Source organism: Mauremys reevesii, linkage group 9 (assembly GCF_016161935.1).
Source record: "Mauremys reevesii isolate NIE-2019 linkage group 9, ASM1616193v1, whole genome shotgun sequence".
NCBI lineage: Eukaryota > Metazoa > Chordata > Testudines > Geoemydidae > Mauremys > Mauremys reevesii.
The window spans coordinates 97758579-97782596 of NC_052631.1; the positions used below are offsets into that span (position 1 = coordinate 97758579).

Here is a 24018-nt window from a genome sequence, read left to right on the forward strand (position 1 = left end):
CTGATCCTGCAAACTCTTGCATACATACTTAACTGTAAAGTGCAAACTAAGTGTTTGCATGAGTGAGGCCATAGATGGAGCAACACAAGAGAAAGAAACCCCCAAATGTGAAGAATATAAGAGAAAGATGACCAAGAGGAGGCCAAGACTGGAGACGCAGAGTCAGCAGGCAGTAAGGTAGATAGCTATGGGGCCTGATTCTGCTCTTACTTACCCTGGAGTAAATCAGGAGTAACTTCTTTGCAGTTGGAGCAAAACTGGTGAATCAGCATTGGAGTGATGAGCAGAGGGAAGCTTTGCAAACCAAGAGGGAAAATTTGAAGTGGATTCAGTGATAAATGGGAGCCCAGGGAAAGTGGGGACAGATGGCAGGACATGGACTTACTTCCAGTCAAGACAAATCCACTGGCTCTAGTCTCTCTCTCTTTTTCACACATCCCTTCTCACAAAGGAAATTTTTCGGGGGAGGGAAGAATAACCTGCTGTAAAAATTCAACCATATTTTTCAAAAAGGGTTTTACAATATTTTTTTCTTTACAACTTTCCTTCAGTTTCAACTCAACACACATGGCTAAGATGTGGCTCTATCTGCATTAAAGGGACGTGGGGGGAGCATGAGCCCAGCAGGAGCTCCAGACATGTTCTCCATTACTCAGGCACATATCCTTGCAGAGGTGAAAACATGTGCTTCATTGGTGACATTCCAGCTGTCTCTCATATCTATCTATGCACAGAGCACACTACTGCCATCTAACAGTTTAACCCAAGGCCACTTGCTTAAGCTTTCAAAAAAGGCATTTTGAAAGCAAAGTTACCTACATTAAGAGAAGTAAGATTTTTTTTCCTGCTAATTGTCTATATCAGGGATCAGCAACCTTGGCACACGACCCGCCAGGGTAAGCCCCCTGACGGACTGGGCCAGTTTGTTTACCTGCTGTGTCTGCAGGTTCAGCCGATCGTGGCTCCCACTGGCTGTGGTTCACCGCTCCAGGCCAATGGTGGCTGCGGGAAGCAGCGGCCAGCACATCCCTCAGCCCACGCCACTTCCTGCAGCCCCCATTAGCCTGGAACAGAGAACCGCGGCCTATATCCCTGGTCTATATAATAGTAGCATCAAAAGACTATCTGAGATCAGAGCCCCATTGGATTAAGCACTGTATGGACACACCCTCAGCCCCAAATTGTATGCAATCTTCATAGACAAAGTAGGATGACTGGTCCCATTTTGCAGATGCAGAAACTCGCGAAGAGAGAGGGAAATGGCTTCCAGGACCCTGCAAATAGAACCCCCATCTGATTTCCAGTCTAGCGTCTAATACACTGGATTCCCTCTGCCTCATCAAAAATGCTGACCCTAATGAAAAGCAATGTCCTAGATATTAAAGAATGAGTGCTGTTCTTGAACAAACAGGCTCCATGTTTTTGGAAGGATTTGAACTGGAAACCAATCTGCCTGCATTCCCTACTGATTTATTTTCTAAAAATCTATCATCCCTAAATTGATGTTGGCTTTCCATGTCTCAACCTGCTGTTCAGGAACAGAGCAATCTAAAAGTTATTGATCAGTTGTAGCTCTAGAACCATAACATCTCTTTCCAAATGCCCTCGTGTTGCAAATATAGTACTGCACAAGTATAAGTGGCAGGGCTGTTAATGCAATAACATCTTTGTTGCTTACAGATCCAGCAGTCATGCAGTAATACAACATGGAGAAGTGTTCTACAGGCCAGCCTCAAAATGGTACAAGTAGATTTATTAAACTGAAAGGTGTGATTCTCTTACAATGAAATTCAGTTTGCAAACTAATTTCAATCAGTAGAACTATGACGTGACATCATACAAATACCAATTAGAACTTCTTCATAGGAGCCCTGCTTGTGTGCATCTATGAATGAGACAGATTTTCAGAAGTACTCAATGTGGACCAGCTCTGATTCCATTGAAATCAGTGGGAGTTTTGCGACAGGCTGCACTGTTTTGCAAATCCAACCCATAATGTACAGCTAGTGTGATACATGGCCTGCCTGTGTATCTGCATAGGGGAAATCCCTACTGGTAGTAGCTGTTCTTTGGTTGAGCACAGGTTTATTGGCACCCTGAATATACATTTGCTTTCAGATCTTCTTTGATTCCCAACCATCAGATCAACAGCAACGATGGGGCCAAATAAGTCTTGCTACCACTTCCTGGCTTTGTTCATCTTTAAACCTTTTTTGGTCTATGGGATTCTTCATCACGTCTATCCAATTCATCCTCAGACTTCCCAGCACTAAGAACTTGATTCCTTGCTCTTATATATTAGTAATAAATGAACTGGGGCTGCATCCCTTCCAGAAGCAGCAGCAAACAAGCCATTTATGTATGAAGGAAGATCTGCTACAATGCAACAAAAGATGCTGGGCCTGAGTTCCAGAAGAGCTGAGCATCTGCAGCTCCCCTTGACGTGAAGTGGAAATTTTGTCAGCTAGCTCCTTGGACAGTCAGGCCAGTCACTTGCTTTGTAGTCCGTTGTGAGCTGTGAGATCATTATACAGAAGAGCTAATAGCTCAGGACAGTTCCAAGTACAAAACAGCACAGACAAGCCTCACCACACAACTCTGCCAATGCTTCTCAAGTAGCCTGAAAACACTACAACAAGCCGTGGGCCTCTGAGCACATCAGAACAAATAAGTGCTAGTTAGACCTGGTCCTAGTCAAGTAGGGGCTTGGAAAAGTACTTCAAATTGGGTTGGAAATTAGGCCTTCAGAGATGAAGGGCAAGTGCATTGACCCAATGGAGACATATCCCAAAAGCCATAAATTCAAATTAGAAATGCGCTGCCTGACAACAATAATGTGTTCGTGAATCAATATCTATCAGCGACTGTTGCTTTACCCAGACAAGCTTGCAGTGAATTAATAGCTGCTGTCCAATCTTCCGTTTAAATAACTGAATCACGTTTATTTTATATTGCATCACTGTCACTTACATTGCATGTGACTTGATATGTACTGTATGCCTCAATTACTAGAACAAGGACATTTTCTCCAAAAGGAGCTACAGATCATGGGGACTGTGTTGTTCTCACTTGAAACTATTAAAGCTGAGTGCACTGTGGGAATATCCACATTACAAAATTAAGTCGACCTAACTTATGTCGGCATATAGCTGCCACCATAACTACATTGCTTGTGCGTGTCTGCACTTTGCTCCTTGGGCTGGCGGTGCGTGTCCTCACAAGGTACACTTGTACTGATTGTGCGGTCAGTGTGGGACATTGTGGGATGGGTCTTGAAAGCCAGTAACAGTTGACATAAGCAACACAGTGTCTGCACTGATACAGCATCGATCTAACTACATTGACATTCACCCACGAAAGCTCATGCTGCAAAACGTCTGTTAGTCTATAAGGTGCCACAGGATTCTTTGCTGCTTCTACATTGACATTGACTCTACGCCTCTTGTGGAGGTGCAGTTAAGTCTTCGTAGTGGGGAAGTTGTGTTGGCAGTAGCAAAATTTTATTGTAGACACTTACACAGTTAGATTGACTTAATCTGCCTGGTCTGTAGTATGGACCAGGCCTAAGACTATGATATTTGTAATCATTTAAATTTCCCACCCAAGAGGTTTTGCATTTAGTGGCTTACCTTAGGCCACATGCTTTAAAGTAATTGTATGGGAAAGACTTTGTACGCTTCCAAATTTGTACATCAGGGCCAATGAGAACAAAATAGCATGTGTTCTTTCTCTCCTCTCCTCTCTCCACCCACACTTCTTAAAGAGAGATTCTGAGCCCCTGTGGCAGTGGTGACTCTGAACGTGTGTGCACTTCGAAAAATAAATGGCAGGAATCCCTGCTGCTGGAGCAAGGTTTATTTGGCATTTCCTTTAGTGCCCTTGGGGGATTCAAATAGGGGAAAACAAATAGGCAAAACAATCTACTAATACTCATTTTCCTGTCATCTAAGAGCTAAATATCCCTGGATGCAAAAGGATTCAAGCACCAAATTCCATTTCCTAATTATGAAAGACTATAGGGCAATTACTGAAGAGCTTTCACTCTACTAGTTCTGTACAAACACACAGCCCTATCTTCTTCAAGAGACATTCTTAGAGGGAGGGGTTACATAATATGAACAATCTTTAGATTAATACAGGTGGCTTCACTTCTATGGGAACCTTGAACGAACACACATGAGGAGCTGCAGGTTCTTTTGACTATGTATACACGGCACAGTATGTTTTAAATATGTGAACTCCTTTCTCCACATTTACACTAAAAAGTTACGCTTATTGCAGGTAAACTAACAAATTATTCAAGTGTAACTTGATGCACAGTATCCAATTTCCTATGACTAGACTATGTGCATTTACCTATCTGGCCACTAAATCCCTTTTCCAAGCGCATCCAGAAACTGCAATGGAAGATACCGAGAGAAGAATTAAAGCAAGTCCCTGTTTAAAGCTGGCAAACAAAACTGTAATATGGACTCATAACTTATCAGCTGGATACACCTGTCCGAAGCTAGGAGGCTCCTATAAAAGCCTTAAGAATGGTTGTCTATTGCTTTGCTGAATCAGCACTTCCAGAACTACTGTGAGCAAGGACAGGACAAGAAAGGATAGGGTGAGATGGGGGGAAAGGAAGGAAAGGCATGGAACTCAAGTGAAATGAGAAAGGGGAAAGAAAAGAATGGAGATGGATGAGGGCAAAGAGGAGGATTTGCTGTGGAACACATAATTATGTGCAACAAAGGTTCACCTATGAAGGGACAATGCAGCTTCCCAGAAGTCTTTGCTTTCACTTTTGTTGCTCAAGTATGTGCACAGATAGTAAGAAAAAAACCCACCTCTGAAGTAAGTGCTGGCTCTTTTCAAGAATCCTTCATGAAGACCACAAAATTATTCAGTAGAACCAGAATTCAATATAACCTCACTACTTTGCAAGATTTGTCTTGGGTTGCTCCCATTCCTTTTTATGCCAGCTAGTAGGTTCTTCTGTTTAAGAGGACAGAGATGCCAGCAGAATAGAGGAGCAAGCAGGGAATTTGAATTTACAATTATGATGAATGCAAATGGAAAGATTTCAGAGCTTCCCTAGAATGCGTTGGCCCCGATTCTAAGCTTATATAAATTGCCATCACAACATTGAACTGCTGAGGATCTGGTCAACTGCATCCCACATGGAAACTTGCATTATGTGATTGCTGCTCCTGAAAGGCCCATTTTCCTCACCCCAATCTCAGCTCATTTGTGTGTCTCAGGCACCTGTTATGTCAGTTTATAAACTCTTTGGACTAACATTTGCTATTTGTTTGTACAGAACCTACCACAATGGAGATTCAACCTGGCTGGCCTCCAGGTCTTATCACAACAAAAAATGTTACATCAGAATAATAATAGCTTTAACCAACAATTGCAGATTGTAAGTGTTACAATAGTTCTGCATATAATAAGATACAGTTTCCACAGTTTTCCTGTGGTCCCAGTGCTGGCAATAAAATGGAAACCTACTGTGAGTAATGCTGCGTGTTCAAGAAAACCTTCGTCTCCTTTTTCCCCCCAAGCCTACAATGTTCATTGCACAGAATTCCATTGGAATCAACAGGAGTTTTGAGTACAGGTCAGTTGCAGAACCAGGCCTTTAGATGTTTTCCATGTTTAAGGCACAGGGCTGGGAATCAGAAGGCATGGGTTCAAAAGGCTCTCCCTTAGGCAACTCCCTTAATCTCAGTGTGCCTCAGTTCCCCACCACTCACTTACTCCTACACTTTGATTTGTCTGTAAAATTATCATCTCCTCAGGGCAGGGACAGTCTCTTATGATGGGTTAATACAGTTCCGATTTCGGTTGGGATATGAGGTTCCACAGTAATATTGTTCTGTGTTTGCACAACACCTAGCACAATAGGTCCTGATCCATGACTAGGGCTCATACATGCCAAGAGACATTTGTACAGACGCTCCCCATTCCGGAACGCCTTGTGTAAGTCGAATTTTGCGTTAGTCGGGAACATATACCTGACAATTACACACACAAAAAAAAGCTTACGAAACTTTTTCCGTAAGTCCGGATTTGCGTAAGTCAGGTTTGCGTAACCCAGGGAGCATCTGTACAAATAAACAATAAAATAGTTTCTTGGTGATGAACAGTTTAGATTTAGAAATATAATGCAGTTTTAGTGCAAATATAGTGCAGATTTAGAAATATAATGTACATGATTCTTTTCCATTAAACCATCGTGAACAAATCATTACCTTTATTTTATTGGTGGCCATTTAGTTCGGTCTCTTTGCCAGTGTTGGCTTTGGCTACAAGCTGAGTCCAGCCAAGGGCTTTCACTTCCAAGCCAGCACCTTTTATCTTCACTTCAATAACCTCTTTTTTAAATTGCCCTGGCAGCATGCAAGGGGAGCAGGCACCAGCACCTGTGTAGTTTCAAGAATTGTCCAGGGAGTGCAGCCAGCAGATATCGCTTCTCTCTGAAGCCTCAGTGCATCACTTTCACAGTGCAACTCAGCTTGGCAGGGATAGCTATCTTGGTACAAGTGTGAAGGCACTGACATCATGTGATGTTAGCATGGGTGTCACTGTCCTAATACCCGCCCCAAGCCTCTGAGCATGTTCACTATGACCTAGTTCTTTTCAGAAGCCGGAGCAGACTCAGTCTTAGGAGGATGCTTGCGCAATAAATAAGTGTTGTGTGTTCTCTCCTGACCAACCTGCTTCCTGAACACTTGCTAAACATTACAACTTTCACCAAAAGGAGGGAAAAAAAGAGCAAGAGGCCCTGGGCAGCTCCACATGGTAACTCAGAAGCTAGGAAGGGGCCCATTTCAGTTTGATTTGTTTCGGCACTCTAGCCGTGAGATGAAATCAGAGATGAAATCTGAGCAATTTCTTGCTTCCCTTCTTTCTGGACAGTATATTAACACTATAAAGAAGACTGAACAGTGGGGCTCCCACTCCCTCATTGTCAAGGCCCATTTCAAAGGCAGTGGCTGAAATTCTCCATGCTGCCTTTGTTACTCCTGAACTCAGGTCTCCTATATGGCAAATGTTACACTTTTCTGAAACCACTGGGGCAAGTTAATTAAAAATGAGCTTCTGGAGATGGGAGCATTTACTGGACTTCTGTGTGATACACCCTTTACATTCAGGCTGCTTTATGCCTCTAGGGGTAAAAGTGGGTAGGGTGAATGTTCTGAATGGTGATCAGAAAGATGCGCCCACAACTCCTGCTATTGCTACCAGGAGTCACATGTATAACTCCCTGTACATCAAACTGGAAATGTACCACTCAATTACAAAAAACGTGCCTTAATCTGTTACAGCGCGAATGGGCATTATAAAGCCAAATGACAGGTTCTCCTCCTGTCAGTCTACTACTCTCCCCAATGAGCTTTCTGGAAAAAGCTACGGTCACAGAGAGAACTATATAAGGAAGAATGTAATGCCTTTCAATTTTCTTTTCCTGATAGGAGTTACCATTCCTTGAGAGCCATGGAAAACATGTTACAGACAGTTTAAATGACTCAAAGGATAGTTGAATCAACTAATCAGAAAAAAAGGGGGAAGTGCATTAATTAAACAGCTTTACTCATGCAGAAAAGCTGCCAGCATGAACATTTTAAATTACCTGGGCACACCTAGTGGATTTGCATTTCCTTGGCATAAATTTGCTCTGCCCTACAAAGCAACATACATTTCATAATTCCATCTGAGCGAATAACAAAAGAGAATTGACAGCTAAGCACCACCTTCCACACTTGGGGGCTATAGCCTTTTCCTAGGGATTTTTTTAGCTTATGCAGAAACCGGCTCTTGACTAGATGCTGCGACAGGAAGTTTAGAGTCTTCTATAAAAGTAAAGGCTAAAGAAAAAAAGAGTTTCCAAAAACAAAGGAGGCGGAGCCTTGACCAGCAGGAGGGTAACTGCATTGCATTGTTATATATTAACATAAAATAAGGCAGTAGAAATGGATGTCCATCAACAGAATTAGAAAGAACTAAGTGAGTTTTTAAGAACAAAAGGTTTACTTATTTAAATTACAGGAGATGAAAAACAGCTGGGAACGCAATTTATAGCACAAAGTACAAAGCTACAAGATTGTTAAATGTAATTATATTTCAAAGTACTTTTTTCCTTCATTTAAAACTAAACATGTACAATCATTTTAACTAAAATAAAACTAAGGAAAACATATTCCTTAGATGTTCCATCCCTTCTTTTAATTGCTTTCAAATTCAGCTCATCCGTTTGTATTAACTAAATAGTTTTATTCCTCACATCCGCCATAGGTCGCCCTTTCAAATATGAGACTAAAGCTCTAAAAAAAAATTACAGTATATGAAGATCTTAATTTAAAAAAAATACCTCTTACTATTTAATTCACAGCTTTTAGATCGCACTTTCATATTTGGCGTTATTCTTCTGCACAAAGGAAGAGTGGAAAAGTAGCTGACTCTAATTAAAGTCACTATTTGTTACTTTTAATTGTTACGTTTGGTCACAGCAGAGATGTACAACAATCCAGATATTTAAAGTGGGAAAAGGAAAAAAGAGCCTAAATGTTCTATTTCAATAGAGGGGAGCGAAGAGACCTAACACCATGATGAAACTTGAAATCAAGGGCTGGCTTTTCAAAAATACTCAGAACTGATCAATGGTAAACAGTGGGCTGTAGCCCACAAAAGCTTATGCTCAAATAAATTTGTTAGTCTCTAAGGTGCCACAAGTACTCCTGCTCTTTTTTGCGGATACAGACTAACACGGCTGCTACTCTGACACCCCTAGAGTGATACTCTGGCCCCACTGAAGTCAGTGGGTGATATTTCCTTGATTTCAGGGGACCCAAGATTTCATCCCCACTGTCTTCAACAGAAGCAGGACTTAAATCTGAACTTTAGTCCAGTCTCATTGCTTATTATATGAAGTCCCATCAACCAGAATTTAAACACATATTAGTGATTGCTAATGTAAAGTCACATTATTAAAGCCTGATCCTACAAGAGGCTAAGCATCCTTGTTTCCTATTGACTTCAGACTGTACTTGACCCTTAACAGGATTGGGACCTCATATTGGGAAGCAAAATTTGAGCCAAATTCAGCACAGCATGGAGTCTTTCCTTATTCAGCAAAACATTCAAGCACATGCCTAACTTTAAGTACATGCTTAAATCTATAAAGCATGTGTTTACAATTAGGAATATGCTTACATGTTTTGCTGATAAGGATGGAATTCGGGCTTAAATTTTCATAGAGTATTTCCCGGAACCCCCACACCCTCCCCCAATATGCTATAAAAACTTTGGGGGGGGTTGAAAATATTTACTGGAGCTCTGCTCCAGACCGCTCTGGCTGAATTTAAGCCCTGGATGGAATTAAGTGTTTTTCTGAATGAGGCCCTTGCCCCCCCCCCTCACTCACTCACTCTCACACACACACACACACACACACACACACACACACACACACATACACACACACACACACGTAAGTCTGGCCAATACCAATGAGCTATAAAGAACAGATGCACAAAATAAAGAAACTAGTAGAAGTTATTGTTTTACAAAGTCTAGTATCCTGTCTCTGAGAGAGGCCAATTTCAGATGCTTAAGAGGAAATGGCAAGAAACTCCACAGTAGGCAGATGTGGGATAATCTATCCCTCACATTCATTATCTCTTAAAACCTGAAGCAGGAGATTCAATATAAAGCTGAATGAAATTTTTCATACAAATCTTTTTTCTTTTGGGGGGCTTGGAGGAGGGTGTGAAAAATGCAGATTCAGGTTGTTCAAAATATTTTGTGCATTTGCCAAATTGTTTTGGTCAAAAGCAAACCAAAAAATATTTTTAATTATTTGACATTTTCTAAACAAAACATTTTGACTTTTCAATATGAAACAACTTTTCAAATTTTACCTCAAATTTATTTAAATATCTTTTTAAAAATGTGAAAAATAGACCACCACATTTTGGGTTAAACAGAATAATGTGTCTGATTCAAAATGATTTATTTATTTTCCAATTCAGCCATCAACCCCCTCCACCCCCATCACAAAAGTTATTCACAAATCTCTAGTTCAGGGGTTCTCGAATTGGGGGTCGGGACCCCTCAGGGGGTTGTGAGGTTATTACATGGGGGGTTGTGAGTTGTCAGCCTCCATCCCAAACCTCACTTTCCCTTTAGCATTTATAATGGTGTTAAATATATTAAATCGTGTTTTTAATTTATAAGAGGGGTCACACTCAGAGGCTTGCTATGTGAAAGGGGTCACCAGTACAAAAGTTTGAGAATCGCTGCTCTAGTTCAATATCTCTTCCAAAATTTATGTTCACATTATAGGCAGAACTGAGTACTCCCTCTTTTCAGACCATGTTTTCAATTCCTTAGACATTTGTCAAACTTTAGTCATTTGGCCTGAGGATGTTTGCCCAGGCTGAATGGGCTGTGGGGAGAGGGGAGTTTGAGCAAAAACAGTTCAACCATTTCTGAGAATGAGGTTAGGGATAAATTTATTTTGCCAAGATTAAAAAATTATTGCAACCATTTTGTTGAGAAGCCCTCCATGCTTTGGAGCAAGAGTTTGAAATTTGGCAGCAGAATCACCCTGGGAGTCAGGGATGGGTGGTGAAAAAATGTCCAAATTTGGCCAGGTTATAAGCCTGTGAAGATCTCACTTTGTACATGCTCTCTAAAGGTTTGATCACGTTTGGCAGCTACATTCTCTGAAGATTCTTTCTGCACAGGGCATTCTCCAGCCAGGGCTACAGCTGCTGTGCTGGACTTTCACTCTAATTCCTTCTATTGTAGCCAGGGGCATAGGAACTGAGAGCCTCTCTCTGTCCTGTGCTCTCAACGCTCCCACTGCTGCTGGACAGCGAGGAGGAGGAAGCAACCTGTCTGAAATGCAGAGGGGGTAAAGAGAGCCAGGCCTCGCAGTAGACAGAGTAGATTGGGACCAGGAGCCTGGCTGGGAAAGATGGAGAACTGAGGGCTGGGAAGGAGAGGAAATGGATACTGGTACTGGTTGTGCAAGGAGATTGGGACTGGGAGCCAGCTAGGGGAACGGGAAGACACAGCTTGGATGAGGAGCCGTGAGGTAAGGTGATTGTGACTGGCTGGGCAAGGAGAGAGGAACTGGGATGAGGACCCCAGAAGGAGGTGGGGTAGAGATTGGGATGGGGCTGAGACAGGACTGGCATGGCACAGGGGCAGGCTAAAGATGACACAGGCAAACGGGCTCAGGAGTCTGTGTGTGGTGGTGGGAGACATGACACAGAGGCAGAAGGGCTGCCCTCCAGAATCAGCATGGAACCCATTTCTCTGCTGCCAGCAAGTAACTAAGAAACCCACCGGTAAAGCTCACAGTCAACCTTAGTTCGGGCATTTCCTCACTTTTGAGTGTTTGACTTTCTTCTAAACTTTTGGTTTCATCTATTTCCTGTGGCAATGAGTTCCACGGTTTACTTAAGTATTGTGTTGTATTTGATATAGACTAGGATACAATAGAAACTTGCCTATTTGTTAATCTTGCTGTGTTGTTAATGCCATTAATAAATTCACCATATTTCACCCACATACAGGGCTTGTCCACATGCACAGTAGTACCAGTTTAACTAAATATGTCATTTTAAGCCAGTTTAGTTAAACCAATGCAAAAGGCTGTGTGAACACTCTTATTTTGATTTGAGTTTTATTTTGGCTTAGTTTAAAGTAGATTTAGGGACAGAGTTAAACTAAACTGAAATAAGCCACTCCATACAGTCTTTTGCATTGGTTTAACTAAACTAGTGCAACTTTTTATTTAGACAACCCCACGGGGAAGGTGTCTTTCCACCAACTTCTCACCAAAAATTAAGGCAAGATGCTCACTTAGATATTGATCTTCATTTTTGTGCCTGCAAATCAGGTACTGAAGAGTCTAATCTTCTAAATTGCACACACACAAAATTAGAGGTGCAAAATTAAAGGCCCACATCATTCGCCTGGAAATCAAAGTGTTGATGTGAGGTCATAGGTTACTACGTCTTCGTTACTTTTACAAAACATATTGTGGAACATTTAATAAGTATTATTATTGTAATTAAAAATAAACTGCACTTTTCAATTAGAGGACAAAAAGGTTTTGAGGGTGCATTATCCTGGGCTGTTTACTGGGGTTGTTCACTTACTGATTTCCAAAGTTCCTTAATTTGTATTACATCTCTTAGATCAGATGTCCCGTGTGTAAAGGGACAGTCCCGTTTTTGGGGACTTTTTCTTATATAGATGCCTATTACCCCCCAGCCCCATCCCGTTTTTTCACAGTTGCTATCTGGTAACCCTATCCTAGTGTGAATAAGGCCGAGATTTGTACATGTGGGACTTCAGTAGAACTACTCATCCTCTGAGCAGTTTAGCACCTGAATAAAGTCTTTGTGGGTTCAGGGCTGTGTTGAGTACCTACTCTCTGCCACTATTTTCCAATCTGAGGGCCTACCTACCAGCTGGTTGAAAAATTGGGAAAGTTTTCAACAAAAAATTCACACTCCCATCCCTCCCACATCAAAATGAGGGGGGGGAGAATCACAAAAAAAAAATCATCCCAACTTTTTCATCGAATTTTGGAAGAATCAACGATTTACACCAATGCAAACTTCTCAAAGGTAGATAAGGTCTCAGAAATAGGATTATTCTTTTTTCAAATTGAGGTGTCCAGGTTTGATCTCTGAAATCATGGGGTCTTCACTGCATTCCTCACCCCATTCCCTTAATGTTGTATTTGTGGAGGAAACAAAATTGCAGGACAGTGAAATGCAGCCAAGTGACTTTGCACATCAATAAGAGAATGCTGTTGACACTGGCCCAAATTCTGAACTATTACAGAGAAATTTTCAATCACGAGGTTTGGTCTTGCCACCTTCTACACACAAACAGGCCTCCGGAAGTCGAGGCAGGTTAATTAATAAGAGTCCATAATTAATGAAGAATGGGAAATATTAGGATGAGAAATCTTCCCTATCAGATTTTAATTGTCATCAGCATTATGAATATTCATAGACCTTATTCATCATTAATATTAATAATCCTTTTACATAGCCAAAGTGGTGTAAATGGGCCTTAATGAAAACAAGAATCTAATCCTCATGCTTTATTCTATGGAGATATAGAAGATTTTAATAACAGGCCCTCAAGAAAGCATATCAAACCCACAGCTATTATTGATAAAAGCTGTAGCTATGTGCTCACAATCCCTTAATTACATGACAATCTTTTCATGCATTGTTATAATAAAACACTATTTTTAAAAGCCTTACATTTAACCTAGCTATTGGCAATAGAACATACTCAGATACAAATGCACTATTCGAGACAGATGTTTGAAATATGAATGAATGTTTGAATATTCAGTTTTAAATACTCCCGATAAAGGAAGCTACAAAGACATGCCATTGATCTAATACTTGTTTGCACATTCCTTAGGGCTATGCGTGAAGCATAATGAGATTTCTATGTGCCTAAACAACAAAAGGTGTAAAACTGCCTTTTCAGTTGCAAACTTTGTTCATTTATTCCTGTGGCAAAAGAATGCAAATCTTAAGTCATTTTTTTGTGCACTGACAACAAGTCTCTCTCACAAAAAGTTTCTTCAAGAAACAAGGGGAAAGTTCAGAATAAAGTCAACCTCCCCCCCCTCCAAAAAAAAAGAAAATTTCACTTGACTCAATCATATCTGTCAGTTAAAAGTAAGATCTATTTATTCTAGAGAGTGAATTTAAGCTACCCTGCCTACATACAATTAATCAGGGTAAGGTTTGAAGAGCTTAAGTAAAATACTAATTTCAGTGTTGCTTGGACTCTAAATAATGTGCGGTACATATTTATGCCACATCTCTTAACTAAGAGGCACCAAAGCATTTTCACAGGATAAAACACAAAAATCTACATCAATGTATCAATCCATATGATAGTTAAAAGATTAGAAAGATCTGGCTATTGAACATTTTGTAAGTGAATAGTGGAACAGTTTTATGTAAAGTAATTAAAAGTTTCATGGAGTAACATAATTCACTCTTAATTGGCCTAATTGCATATTAAATTTTAAGATTCTATGTAGGGGCTGACCGGAGTAATGATTTTTTTCTGCTCTGTAATTCTGCACATTTTAAATTATGTCAAAGCAAAGAAATTAAAGAGGGGGAAGGCAAAACATTCAAGAGGAAAAAGGTAAGAAAGCAACATTAATGTCAAAATCAGTTTCTGAGCTAGGAATAGCTAAACTTCAAAGCTGATCCAACTGTCTAACTCTACTGAGCATTCTAAAAGGAACTCCTATTTCTTCAAGGAAGATAAAGCTACGTACGCAGTCAAACCAATGTTTAATTCAGATTACACTGAACAATACAGAAATATTACTGGAGCCAATTAAACTAAACTTTCACTAACTGACAAGAATGTCATACCAAATCTTATTATTTACAATTCAGGAACATAGGCTGATGGTATTATAGTCCTGAATCCATATTTAATGGGCTGCAGCAGTTAAATGGTTAATACATCACTATCAAGATTTCAATTGCTACATTTATTTGGTTGCCAAGAACAATACCACCCAGTGTTTCTCACTCCAAGGTTTATTTAGCCAATATTCCTGACCCTGCAGTCCTACTATGGGAGCTGTGCATGCAGACGGACTGAAGAATTGGGCCCAAAGAGGGATTTTTTATTTAAATAAGTCCTTCATTATATAAAAATATTCATGAAAAAATTAACCATAGGTCAAAAAAGCCACCATATTATTGCAGAAGGATAATATTTCTAATAAAGCAAATGTATAAATTTGTCATTGCAAAGGAAAGAGCGCTGGGAAGCAAGCTATTTAAAAGATATCCAAGGCAAACAAAAATGAGATGGCTATTTCAAAACACAGGTTTACGTAGTCTGAAGCAGCCATGCCCTTGAGAAGTTGCTTAGGAATGATTACAATTCTGCTCCACGACTTGTGAGTTATGAACACTGAAGTCTGCCCTCTGTCTTGGACTGCGCCAGTAGGACTCTCCCTTCTTTCAGGGCAGGGAGATTTAACCTAGTATGCTCTCTTAATAGATTCTTGCTGTTCAAAACTGGAAGAACACTTTGCTTGCTACACTTCCCACACACAGTCCCTCCAATGAGGACCAAATCCTATGGACCAGAGAAGTGACATGGATGGCCTCAAAAGCAGTGGAACTGGTGCGGTTTTGATGTATAGTTTAGCATCTCTCCATTAAAAGGTCGTGCAAAGGCATCACCACGCACCTACTGTGAATGAACTATGGAGCATTGCTCTGGGATGTCATTGTCCATGGTGGCAGCAGGGAGGTTGTAGCCAGAGTGAGAACATAGTGAGTGCACACATCATCTCACCAAAGTACATGCATAGTGATCGCATAGTTGGCTATGGCCACTACAGGAGTCCCAAAGCTGGGTTGTACATATGTACCACATCCTGCTGTGGTTTGCTGGGGAGGATTCCTTCTGTCCAACATTCCCCACACAGATGTGCAGCACAGCCAAAGTTAGTTAGGTTGTCCATGGGACAGGGGACTTTGCCCAGTCTGTGAGAGCAATTTTACTTCTTATAGATAAAGAGAAGAGAGAGAGAGGGGGGGGGGCATTTCTGTTCCCCATATGGCAAGCAAGAGCCCATAGTAGTTATAACCTTTTGTATATTCTGTCTGGATGACTATAGCCTCTGGTGTAGAACCATGTAAAATTCACTGGGGTTTTTTTTGTTGTTTTTGTTATTAACATGTTTCTCCACTCTTCACACATCATTTTATTTTCTTGTTGTTACTTGGGGTTTACAAGTCAAAAAAAAAATTTTTTGTGTTGTGTTTGATTTTTTTTTTTTTTGATGATTTTTTTTGAAATGAAATGAAAAATGAAAAGAAAAAAAAAATTTTTGATTTTCCATTAGGAAAATTCAAATATTTGGTTTCTGGTTGGTTCAGCCAGAATTGGAATATTTCATGTTGTTGAACTGACCTGAAACATTTTGGTTTGAACTAGTTCAATAAAACATTAAATTGTGTTTCCCTGTCGTCACATTACCACCCCAGAGTTATACTTTGGGCCCGCATTCTCTCCTATGGCTGGGTCCCCCCAGGGAACTACATTTCCTGTAATGCAGTGCAGATCGCCCTCTGAGCTGAGTGGTGCATCTTGGGAGAGAAAGTCTTCCAGGGAGCCTGCCCTTAGAGGAGAATGAGGGTATCAGGATCCCAAACAACAATTCCCAGGAGACAGTTCACCATTGTGGGAAAACGCAGTTTAATATTGGACTGATTTAGAATGAAGTGTTTAAAGTCAGTACAATAAAATGAAACATCCTGATTTCTGGAATTTCAAAAATGTTTCATTTGGATCAAAAAATTTAAAATAAAATCTTTAGATGCTCCTGAATCGAAATGTTTTGGAATTTCCATTCTGAAAAAAATTGAAATGTCAACATTTTGTCCTGATTTGGGATGAAAACTAACATTGAAATGTCAGAATTTCCCACAGGACAGAATTTCCAAATTTTGCTCAGCTCTACTTATTTGTAGCCTGGTTTCATGACAGAACCACAGATAATTCCTTGTTTCAATGCAAAACCATCACTCACTCCAGCTCATACCTCCCAGCATTTCAAGTGGCTAAAAGAGGATGCAGTCCATGCAGGTTTGGCCCATCCACACCTCCATAGACAGAGGCAGAGAGGCAGATGGGGCCCTGAATGTGGGAAATGTTCCGCTTCAACCAGGAAAGGGGATTTTGGGGGTCAAAGCGGGACAGTCCCATGAAACCCAGAACTGTTTGGAGGTGTGCTAGCTAGACAGGAAGGCTCATATGAAAGCTCTGCAAAGCAAAGAGGCACTATAGATGGAACTTATCTGAATTTCAAGTTTGAAACAAAAATAGCAGAGTATTGTGTGGTTCATGGTGGTGGTGTGAACCATTCACACATCCCTGCTATTCTCCACAGACTCTTGCAGAAGCTGGAATGATGGGCCTCCGCAGGAGACTCTGCTGCAGACTTCTGGTCAGACTTTGAATGAATCATTGAGTCCTTCCCTGTGCCTCTGCTTCCCCTCTGTAAAATGGGGATAATTACATTTCTCCTCTTGCGCTCACTCACTGTATCTGACTCATCTATTTAGATTGCAAACTCTAAGTGTAAGGGAGATAAAAATCAAGGTACTTTCCAAGAAATTACAGGATTTTTTGGAATTTTATTTTCCAGCAGAAATAAAACTGAACAATCCAGTCTATTTCATTGTAATAGAAAAACAAATATTACAGAGGTTGACATTTGCCAATATTTTGGTGAATATAGGAAGAAATTTTTTTACCAGCTTTAATGTTTATTAATACTTAAAGCCCACGCAGCAGAGACATCATTTATAGAATTCTTGGTTCTAACTTCCCCTTCGGTTTCAACTCACACCTGAAGCCAATAATAGTGTCCGTGCCAACTAGCCAATCATACGCAGTCCTAACCCATTCCAACTAGTAGCACAAGAGAGAGAAAAGAGGGATTACCAATAGCAGAGCAACTGCTTTTTAAGAGGTTCTTAAATACTGGACAATCTGTCTGGCAATACAGAGGGATAACAGGATAGTGATAAACTCTGTTTGCAGAGAAACAGAAGAGTGCTGAAAAAGCCTTTCAAATAAGCAATTTCCCCCTCACATTAGTACTCTCTTGACTGCTAAGCTCTTTCTTTTGTCTCTCTTACCTTGAATGGTGATCAGAAATGCATGGATTGGCCAAGCTGCCTTGGCTCTAATTCTAACAACATGAACCAGCCGAAAAGCATGGAAAAGGAGGAATATTGTTCTCCCGTGAAAACACCAACTGTTAGTAAGAGCAGAAGAAGCTGTAAGAAGAGGGAAAAGATTGATTTTATCACCTAACTAGCCTGCCTGTTTTGGATACTCTGAGTATAGGAACTGCCCAATATCCTATCTCTAAGAATGGTCAAAGCCAGGTGCTTCAGGTCAATTATGTTGGAATTCATCTAGGAAGACCTGGAAAAACTGCATTCCAGCAATGATAACATGACCTGTTTTGACATCTTTGGAACAGACCATTTCAATTTTTCATTTGAAATGATTTTTCATTTTGAATTTTTTTAAAATTATATTTATAGCATAGTCAGAGGTTTTAAACAGCTAAAACTGAAACAAAACGTTTAGAATAACCTTCCTTTTTTTTCCTCCAGAATTTTCCTTTATGGAAAAATTTGAAAATTTGCAATTTTCAAGCCTTTTTTGGACCAAAGCCAAATTTCAAAATCCTTCTTCATGAAATGGAATTTCCATCCAGCTCTATGTAGCACCCATCACAGTGCCATGTGATAGTAACCAAGACCTTACTTACTTGGCCTAAAACACACTGGCAAGGATCCATGGACACTGCCCTGCTGCAGCGAGAGATTTTAAATCTAAATCAAGTTGCTGAAGAATTTCCAAAGTGATGCTGTTATTTAATTAAATAGAAAAAGAAATGATAGAGCTGTCCTTGCGTGTTCCTCATTTTTCGGTACCCAACTTGAGGAACCTCAGGTTTGCTCTGAGGAGACACAGCTGTAGTTGAGATCAATGACAGCGCTGGTCTGAACATAAAATGCTAACTACTAAAAAAAAAATCAGGACGTAGGCTTCTCAAAGTGGGCACCAAATTAGTAGGCACTTCTGACATTGATCCTAATGACTCAGTTCCCAAGCTGTAAAATGGGGATATCACCCCCACTCCTCACAATGGTATTGTGAAGATAAAATAAATATTGTTTGAAAAGCGCTCATATAAATCAGAAGCACTGCAGAAAAGCCCAGGAGAAAATTAATCATTTTGTATTTGGAACGGGGTTTGACTGGTGTGCAGTAAACAAAGTGTGGGGCCACACAATGAACAAGAAGGATAAAATGAAGTACAGCATAGCTGCCCATTCAGGAAGCACCATCCATCCTGTGCATTGAATGACACAATGGAAAAATAGTATGTGATCATGTAATGAAAGGCTGCCATGAAGCATATGCACAAAGGGGCCAAATTCAAGTTGCACAGGCAGCGTTAATTCTGGCATTTCCTAGCTTTTGAATGCTTGACTTTGGAACTTGAATGTTCTATAAAGGGGGGATTTTTGCATAGGCTATATACTCATTGAGCATAGACAGGTTAGTGTAATGGTCAAACACTCAGATAATGAGACCCTACCCTAGGAGATGCTAGGCTCCCTCAACTCCCATTACATTCAGTGGGAGCCCAGAGGGCGGAGCGATTTCCAAACATCCAAGCCCTGGGGAGGATTTCTGGAGAAGGTAGAGCTGTTCAGCAGCACTGGCCAAGAGCAACCAGAAAGCAGCTGCACTGCCAGCCAATTTGCTTCCTCTAAAATCCTCCAGAGGTTTGTCAAAGGTAACATTTCAGCATTTAGCAGATTTGTATAATTGTTAAAAAAAAAAGGGGGGGGGACATCAAACATCATTTCCTGTACATTTAAATACACACACATACCCCTCCAAGATGTTTTTAAAAAGAACAAAATTACAGAGCTGTGAATCGGGCCTTAATTTCTGGAGTTTCTGCTGCTCTCTCTTTTGTGCAAACTGTCAGTGCACATGTCCCTACACAGGGACACAACTGCTAGCGGCTGTTTTCTGTTTTTATGTCAGCCAATACACAAAAGTTTGCTTTTCTCCCCTGTGCACACCAAAAAAGAAAATTACTATGGATAATTATTCATTAATGATACACATTCCATTATAAGCACAGCATCACATGGCAAAAATGATACCAATCAACCGTCCAGATCCTGAGTGCCCTCAGCTCCAGTGGCAGTTGAGAGCTCTCAATGCATTAAAGGAACAAGTCCAATATCTTTCTAAGGACCCAGTTCAGCCTGGTACTTTATAACATGTCAAAGGTTAAGTCCTACACTAGGACTGCTCATGTACCTTGCTGAATTGGGACCTTAAACAGGACACAGCAGAACAAGAAGAAAAACAAACCTTACATTTCCTTAGTGAACAGCATTTTCCATAAACACATTTGAATTTAAATTCTAGTGTTCCCCCTACACACGCTTTTTTTAGAAAATGGGAAAGGGGCGAACTGAGGCTAGGTGCAACAATTAATCCAATCTGTCCCTTTTTATTTTATTTTATTTTATTTTATTTCATTGTATTTTATTTTACTGGTCATTTTCCTAAACAATTTTACCAAGTGGATTCTCATAATAATTACAGTTTAACAGAGACATCACATAGTACACCACTTACACAAATAATTACACACCATTTAGATATTAGTCTTCATTCTCAAGACATCACCTGGGAGTTCACTCACTTCTCAATGCACATGTAATTCCCATTAACATTAATGAGAGCTACTCACAGTTACAGAGCGGACAGTAGATCTCTTGAGAATATACACACACACACACACAACACAGTATCTTGTTTGGAAAAAATTGAAATATAACTTAGCAAGGGCAGACTCTGCAAAACAGCCAAATATCCTAACCAAGCCTGATTGAGACTTTCCATTTCTGACCATTATACAAGTTGAAACTGATTGTCAATTGCCTTTATGTTTTATAACATTGCATTATTATTGCAATTATTATGTCTATTGCACACATTACAAAAAAAATATAGGGCCACATTTTTGAGAAAGCCCATCTCCCATTTAGGCTCCAAAATAAGTGGCTTGATTTCCAAGAGATCTCAGTACCTTGGGTGTTGACCCTTATTTAGGTGCCTAAATGGGAGCTAAGCTCTGGAAAGCCAGAACCACGACCCACACACATTTTTAAATGGCCTTATGCATCAGTTTGCTCTTGAGCTTCTAGGCTGAAATCCTGGCCTCAGTGATGTGAGTGGGAGTTTTGTCATTGACTTCAATGGGATCAGGATTTCACACTGTAGCCTAGCTAGTCATGAAACTGGTTTTCAAAGCCTCTCTGATGCACAGAGCGCTCTGCTGTGCTCTTCTAACTGCCCTGGTGTCTGGCTGCACGTGATCAACAGCCAGGCGATTTGCCTCAACCTCCCACCCCACCGTAAACGTCTGTCCCTTACTCTCACAGATATTGTGGAGCACAAAGCAAGCAGTAATAATGTGGGAATATTGGTTTTGCCGAGTCAGTAAATTGCGCCGAGTCAGTAAATTGCACCATTCTGCACTTGCTTGGCCTATAGTTGAACTGCTCCTTACTACTGTCCAGGCTTCATGGTAGGCTGGGGTAGCCAGGGGTTGGCTGGGGTAGGTGCGACCGCGCAGTACTGCCGACTGGGAGAGCAGCCTGAGGCAGAAGCCTCCAGCTCGCATGATATTCCAGGCAGGACTGAATCTCCTTTAGACGAAACTTAAAGAAGAGAATGACCTGGAGTCCTTTCCATTTTTGTCCAGGCACCCCCGACTGACTTCACCGAGGCCAGCTAGGAGCACCCACGGAACGATGACGACAGTTAGCAGTCATATTGCACCATCTGCCATCCGCAAGGCAAGGCAAGGGGATGCTGCTGTGTAGCACTGCAGTACTGCATCTGCCAGCAGCACCCAGGAGACATAAAGTGACAGTGAGCTGAGCAAGCTCCATGCTTGCCATGGTATGTTGTCTGCACGGGTAACCCAGGAAAAAAGGCGAGAAACAATTTTTTGCCATTGCTTTCACGGAGGGAGGGACGGAGGAAGGGAGGGGAGCCTGGCAACATGTACCCAGAACCACCTGCAACAATGTTTTTGCTCCACCAGGCATTGGGAGCTCAACCCAGAATTTCAATGGGCGGCGGAGACTGCGGGAACTGTGGGATAGCTACCGCAGTGCAATGCTCCGAAAGTCTGCGCTTACTGGGGACACACACAGTCGACTATCAAATCGATTTCTAAAAAATCAACTTCTATTAAATTGACCTAATTTCATAGTGTAGACATACCCTTAGAGTGCAGGGATGTGAGGAATGGGGCAGGGGGTAGGAGAGGGGCTTGCAGGAGCTAGAGAATGGGGAAGAAGTGGTAGGAGACAGGAGCTGTGACAGGTTGGGACACCAGAAGAGGAGAGGAACAGGAGCTGGGGAGTTGAATAGGAGTAGAGGCCGGAAAGGAGGGGGAGGGGTATGAGCAGTATATAGGTATGAATGGGGGTGAGGATAAACACACAGGGGAAGGGGGCAGAGCCAGGGGATTGGTGTGGGGGAGGGGGAGGAGAATAGGTTCATTTTCTGGTGCCCAACAGGAGATACCTGGGACCAAATTTGCAGACCTGCTGAAAGCTCAACTGCTGCAATTTCTGTCAACTGGAGCTATGCTTTGAACATCTGATGTGCTTAGCTCTCTGCCTCAGTTCCTCATCCCCACAACGTGAGGATAATAATGCCACCTATTCTCACAGGGATGTTGTGAATAGATATTAATTCATGTTTGTGAAGCACTCGGATTCTATGGTAAAGGCACCATAGAAACACCCAGGAGGAAATTAATAATGTTGTATTCAGTGCAAGGTTGGAAAGGTGTGTGAATAAGGTAGGTCTGGGCTTGCTTGCCTACTTACTTATCCACACATTTAATGCGCAGGATAAAAGGCAATACTAAATAATTATCCTTTCCCTGTGTAGGGCAGTGGTCATGTGGAAAAAAAAGCCTTTAATTACATGATCACATACTACATCATAAGTAGAGCTGTCCAAATAACTGAAGATTCAGTTTGGGCGCAGGTCCGAAAAGAAATCAGGAAGAAAAATTGTTTCAGGTGATCTAAACTGAAAATGAAATTTCTGGCATACAAAAATGTCAAAAAAAAATTGTGTCAACCCAAAACAAAATGTTTCATTTCAATTTCAAGGTTATTTAAAATGTTTTTTAAAAAAATTTAAAATAAAATTGAGGGAAATTCCAAAACAAAAAAGTCAAAAAGTGTTTCATTCTGGAAATGCCAAAACAAAGAGTTTTGATATTTCCAAATTTGTTTTTTTTTCCTCTTCAACCAAAACAATTGGCTGAAATTGTTCAAATTGTTTCAGTAAACCAAAATCTGCATTTTTCATTAAAAAAAATTTCATACAAAAACTCTGCCCAGCTCTAATCACAATGCATACACACAAAGGAGCTGAACTTAGGTTTCACAATCAACCCTACATTTGGTATATCCTAATCTGAGAGCTTGAAACTTAGTGTTCTTTTAATGTGGATTTTTGGATATAACCTGTATATAATGTCCACAAGCCTGTGTAACTTGGCAACAATCATGCCCTGATTGGTTGCAGAGTATCATTAGGCATAGTCTACACTGGGAATTTGCTCCACTTCTGGCACCCTTACCCATTGCAAACTAGTTTAGATAATCAAAACCACAATTTGCACCAGTGGAGTTCACCCTAGTTTCAAGGACTGGTGAGTTCTACCAGTGAAAATGATGGCTTTTCCTATCCATACCAGGGTTTCACTGAATCTAAGAAAATCCTAAGAGAATGCCAGAGGATGCCAAGACTATAACAGGGTTCGAATAAAGACCTAGATAAGTTCATGGAGGACAGGTCCATCAATGGTTACTAGCCAGAATGAGCAGGGATGGTGTCCTTAGCCTCTGTTTGCCAGAAGCTGGGAATGGGTGACAGGGGATGGATCACTTGATGATTACCCTGTTCTGTTCATTCCCTCTGGGGCACATGGCATTGGTCACTGTTGGAAGACAGGAACTGGGCTAGATGGACCTTTGGTTTGACCCAGTATGGCCGTTTTTATGTTCTTATGAGAAGGTGGGGCCTTACTTTCCACATCACTACACCAGTTTCAGGTGAACTGCTGCTGTTTAAAGAATAGTATTCCTTTTTCCTCCTTCCACCCTCACTTTATTTTGTGCTGTGAATGGGTACAACACTCACTTTGTAGAATGTGGGTTTGTCCTCACCTTGTGTTAACCAAAATAGCTCTATGGACTTCAATGGAGGTACTCCAATTTACTACCAGCTGAAGATCTGGCTGGTAGTATTTGCCTGCATATGCATACTTACCACCACCATTAC

At 41.0% G+C, this 24018-nt stretch overlaps 1 long non-coding RNA gene across 2 annotated transcripts in view; it reads right to left on the minus strand.

The window, feature by feature from the left end:
• The window catches only part of LOC120372482, a 121377-nt gene that overhangs the window by 66979 nt on the left and 30380 nt on the right, over positions 1-24018 (minus strand). The gene's annotated exons all lie outside the window — the stretch shown is intronic.